This window comes from Phyllostomus hastatus, unplaced genomic scaffold (assembly GCF_019186645.2).
Source record: "Phyllostomus hastatus isolate PE091 unplaced genomic scaffold, TTU_PhHast_1.1 phas_scaffold_1066, whole genome shotgun sequence".
Taxonomy (NCBI): Eukaryota; Metazoa; Chordata; class Mammalia; order Chiroptera; family Phyllostomidae; genus Phyllostomus; species Phyllostomus hastatus.
In genome coordinates this window covers 17,524,169-17,529,647 of record NW_025334004.1, presented here as the reverse complement: position 1 = coordinate 17,529,647, position 5,479 = coordinate 17,524,169, and the positions used below count along the sequence as shown (strand labels likewise).

At 40.9% G+C, this 5,479-nt stretch overlaps 1 non-coding gene across 1 annotated transcript; it reads left to right on the top strand.

Annotated features, from left to right (window-relative positions):
- The first annotated feature begins 4,848 nt into the window (after window positions 1-4,848).
- On the top strand, window positions 4,849-4,955 carry LOC123829180. Its single transcript, XR_006787566.1, has one exon. It is a non-coding gene; the product is annotated as a U6 spliceosomal RNA (small nuclear RNA).
- Window positions 4,956-5,479: the final 524 nt, after the last annotated feature.

The window sequence follows — 5,479 nt, the reverse complement described above, 5'->3', positions numbered from 1 at the left end:
TTTTCAGAGATGGCTGCGTCTCCATGTATGAACAATTGCTTTTTTAAGAGATTCTTTTAGCAAGCCTCATTCATAAAGTATGGGGGTAAACTTGGCTCTTACTGTTTTCCATCTCATATATGAGAGCTAAAAATTACCATTTTATTTGATAGAGCAGAACAAAGAAAACTACAAATGAGTACTTGATAATGGCTATATGCACATTCTGTTTTGAACATATTTGTTTCTAAATAAATGTTGCTTAGCTGATGGGTAGATTATTTAAGTCATTACTTACCTTGCAGGCACAATAGTAGTGGAATTTAAGTCAGTGTTTCTCAAACCACGCTCCCTCACTTGTCTGCATCAGATTTTCCTAGTCTTTTTTGAAACAGTAGGTGGGCACAAGACCACCTTTGCTTGATCAGAAAATGGGTGAAATCTAGGAATCTGTATTCATCTAAGTGTGCTCTAAGTGATTCTAATGCACATAAAAGTTTAAAAATCAATGAGAGCCCTGGCTGGTGTGGCTCAGTGGATTGAGCACCGGACTCTGAAGCAAAGGGTAACACATTGGATTCCTACTCAGGGCACATGCCTGGGTTGCAGACTAGGTCCCCAGTAGGGGGCGCACAAGGGGAAACCACACATTGATGTTTCTCTGCCTCTTAAAAAAAAATTCAGCCTTAGCTGGTGTAGCTTAGTGGATTGAGCACGGGCTGCGAACCAAGGGGTCACTGGTTTGATTCCCAGTCAGGGCACATGCCTGGGTTGTGGGCCAGGTTCCCAGTGGGGGCATGTGAGAGGCAACCATACATTGATGTTCCTCTCCCTCTCTTTCTCTCTCCCTTCCCTCTCTCTAAAAGTAAATAAATAAAATAAAATAAAAAGCAATGAGAATCTGAATCTTTATCTTGACTTAAAGGGTCATTTCCTTTTAGGAGTAAAAGCATATCACAAAATTATTGTAACCTTTATTCCCAGAATTTCCATACCTTTCCAATGAAACTATTCGGAAAGGACATAGCACACCATGCTGATTAATGCCATCTTGTTTTGATATCCAGTTATCCAGATTTATTGTAGTGTGGGATAAATATTGACCTCAATGTTGGCCTATCATTTTCCCATTAACTGTGCTCATCTTCTCTACCTCCACAGAAGAAATTTAATGTGTCTTCACCTGTGGCCACACTGATTTAGCCATTTACCTGAAATGTGTTGGAGGAATTGAAAAGCGACAGTATTGATGAAGAGAAGAGTAGAAAAAATTGATTTATGTAGGAAGATAAATGGCCACATTTTAAAAAATCAAATTCACTTGCATTTTAGGAAAACAAGCTTAAATCACAAATCTTGGATGCCCCAAACACACCTACCAAAAAAATGTAGAAAGTTTGTCTTTATGATGGACGGATACTAATCTTTATAGTAGAGGCCAGTGACTCACCATGAAATGAACAAACCCATTTCCAAAGGAGATAGTGTCTGTTATATTAGCAAATACAAGTTTATTAGAGGCCTTCCTACAAGCAGAAACTTAGGGCAAAGAAAACAATGCAGGCGATGGACACTGCGGGCTTCTAGCAGAGTCCCCTTGGAAAATGAAGAAAATGACTTTACATTTCAAGTAAATCTGAGCAGAATAGTAGGAGGCTTAGTGTTAAAGATTAATATTACACAGCTCCTGGGGGGCTGAGCAGGGCAAGTGGAGTAGAAAGAAGGAGAGATTGGAATTGGGTGATATAAAGCCCCCATCCTTCCTTGCACATCCTCAGGTAAGCCACTTTCTTCAGACAAAATAATCTTCTCTCCCAAACAGACAGACAGATTTCAGAGGGATGTGTTTTGCTTGATTGGATTTGGGAGGAAAGGGTTGTGCGTTTTGTTTTGAATTTTCTGTAACACTTATCTACTTGAGCTTCTTTGACAGTAACAATCAGCAGAGCAGCCTGGATCGTCCATAAACTTCCTTTTTGAAGACGGTGCTTCTGAAACTTGCAGCATCATTCTCAAAAGCATAGTGCACCACACCCTTCAAGGATGGAGTTGCTCTCTCTGCTTTGTATAGTAATCTCCCGACCTCCGTCTGTGACAGCGTGGTTTTCCCAATGGTTGCTGGCTGGCTTTGGGGAAATTTGACTTCATGTCTGGGTAAAGCTGCCACACAAAGATGCCAAGTGCACGTGACATCACAGCCTTTTCTTAAAGGCTAGAGTTGCCATGTCCTATGGAAGTTTTTTAAGAAGTATGTTCACAGCTATCAAGCCCCAATGATGCCCAATTTATACGTATGAGAAGTTCTAATAAAATACATCAGAAAGTCACTTAGGCGATAAGGTATTGATGTTATTTGAAGACATTTCTATTTGGCTAATAGAAAAGGAAAGTGTGGATTAATGCCTTTCACATGCCATTAAAAAGCTGAGGGGAGAAACCTCCTTTCTGCCAGGAGGGGTCTCCTTCTCATGTTTGCTCACTGCTGTCTCAGCCAATCGCCTCCATCGCTTTCAAAAGCAAAGGATGGATTTTGACTCCATATAAAATGCATTTAAAGCAGAAGGTCTGTGTGGCCTCCGAACTTTGGACTACTGCCATGGCATGCTGCCTTTCACCTCTGATTTAAGAACAGATAACATGTGGCTTCCTAAAAATGAAAAACTTTTACTTAATTCCCCAAAGCCTAGAACAAGCAGCTGTTAAAGAAGAAATAAAAGGACAGACACCAGAATAGCAAAGAAGTAAAATTTAGGGATGTTGGTTTGCCAGTCACTTCTCTGCAACCCTGAGGAGCCAGTGTGACAATATGTCTCCTTCACTCTTTATCTGAGTCATGACAAGCATATAATTGTTGGGTATTGCTATTAAAGAAAAACCCTAAAGAATGGCAACGTGGTGAAAATGATAGCAATAATAGTAATATCATACACTAACATGGAGTGATTAAAAACCAGGAACTGTGCTAAGTATCTTATAGGTATTATTTGTTAAGTCCTACCCAGCTTCTGAAAGAGGAATTAGTATTATTATTTTAAAAATAAATAAGTTTTACTTGCTAATTTAAGTCTCCATTATTAGGCACTGAGAGAGGTAGTATTAGAGGAAAAATAATCTGATTCTTTAGCCATATCTTTAATTGCACTTTGAAAAATAAAGGTGATCAGTAATTAATTTCTTTAAGTTAAGTCTTTCATTTGATAAAGGTTTCAACATACCTCTAAGTAAAGGATTTCTCAAACAAGATCAAGAGACCTGAGTGTTTGATAACAAAACTGCTGCAGCCGTCACCAGCCCTTTCAGTGAAGCCGTTGGTGGTGACTCAGAGCAGCCCATTTCTCAGCAGTTGACCACGTTTAGATGAAGGTTCAAAGTCCATTCAACGGCATTAAAATGCTCCTTCCAGGTTATAAATATCACGGTCACAGAAAGTAAGAATGAATCCCTGGCTGGTGTGGCTCAGTAGACTGAGCACAGGCCTGTGAACCAAAGGGATGCTGGTTGATTCCCAGTCTCGGCACATGCTTTGGTGGCAAGCCAGGTCCCCAGTAGGGGGTGTGTGAAAGGCAACCACACATTGATGTTTCTCTCCCTCTCTTTCTTTCCTTTCCCTTCCCTTCTTGCTATAAATAAATTAAATCTTTAAAGAAAAAAACAGGAAAGTAAGAATGAAACTATTTGGATAGGAACAGGAGGCGGGGCCACAAGGGGTGGGATTAGACTGCTTTCTTAAAGGAGGGACTTCTTTTCCTTTCAGATGACATCAAGCCATAACCTGTATCCTTCTCTTTTTTGAAACAGTGATCTAGTTGATGTATTCCAGAGGCGACTTCGCCATGTGAAAACGTGCCCTGCTCTTTCTGAAACTTAAATTAATGCCTACTCCTTCCCCAGAGCTCTGTTTTATGTACTCCAAAAGTCTGAAGATTTGTAGGCCATCTGCCACAAGGGGAACTTAGCTTCCACCAAGATCTTCTTTCTTTATTTCCCCATCCTGGGGCCCCTCCTCCTTCTGGCAGCCAGCCAGCCCAGAAAGGCAAACTTGTCACGGATTTCTCAGTTAAAGAGAAAGACCTTCGAGTTAGGCTGTGAGGAGAAGGATGCCATAATGTTACCAGCTTAATTAAGCCATTATAGTTTTTAGGGGGTTTTAAATACAGGCAATTTGAAAGTATAATTGAGTCTGAGCACAGCCTCATTCTATTTTTCCTGGGTTGGCTCAGAACGGGCTTGTAAGAGGAAAACAGCTGGAGTCATATCCTGTGATGGCAGGGCCATTTTCTCAGTTTTGCCGTGGTCTCCACAGTAAATTTGTGCAGTGGTTTGTTCTCTCGGCTGGACCAGGAGTGAGGGGCTCAGACCCTGGGGTGCCAGGTCCAGAGGCCAGCCCCACCAACAATACCGTGACTGCTAGCCGATCCCCGATATTCTCAGGAACAAAGTCGCACACATTCTTCTGTAAAGAATACTACAGAGTGTGCTTGAGAGAAACATTCTCTTTGGGGGAAAAAAAAAAAGGTTCTAAACTTCAGCCCTGAGGTGAGAGAGAAGAAACTGAAAGAGATTACAACTCTCAATGTTCCTGCAGTTGGACTAGCAGGGGATAAGGTCCATTTAAATCTGCCTTTGGGGGACAAATACATTTGGGAAAAGCACAGAATCCCAGTGCTTACTGATGCTGTGAACACAACAATTCATGGATTAGGACATTTTATGAGTTGGTAGCTGTTTATTCCAACAGGGTATAATACTGCTTGTGTAGCAATACGGTGGGTGGGTTAGTTTGCATCTCAGATTAACTGAACTCCATTGTCCCCCGTGCATGGATGTTAACAAGTACATACACAAGGAGATGCTCAGAGAAGGTTTGCTGTGTTGTCTAGAGCAACACATGTGCTAAAACTGAAATGATACATGGAGAATTGACATGGCCCCTGTGCAAAGATGACATGCGAATATGTGAAGTGATCAAATGTAAGACCTGAAACCATAAAATTCCTGGAAGAAAACATAGGCAGTAAGCTCCCTGACATCTGTCTTAGTGATGAGTTTTTTGTTTTGATACCATAAGCAACAAACAAAAGGCAAAAATAACAAGTGGGACTACATCAAACTACAAAGCTTCTGCCCAGCAAAGGAAACCATCAACAAAATAAAAAGGTAACCTATGGAATGAGAGAAAATATTTGCGAACCACATGTCTGACAAAGGTTAAAATCCAAGATATATAAAGAACTCATACCTGGCTGGCGTAGCTCAGTGAATTGAGGGCGGGCTGTGAACCAAAGTGTCGCAGGTTCGATTCCCAGCCAGGGTACATGCCTGGGTTGTAGGCCATAACCCCCAGCAACCGCACATTGATGTTTCTCTCACTCTCTCTCTGTTTCTCTCGCTCTATCTCCCTCCCTTCCCTCTCTAAAAATAAATAAATAAATAAAATCTTAAAAAAAATAAAGAACTCATAAAACTCAAAAGCAAAAAACAAACAAATAAAAAACCAATC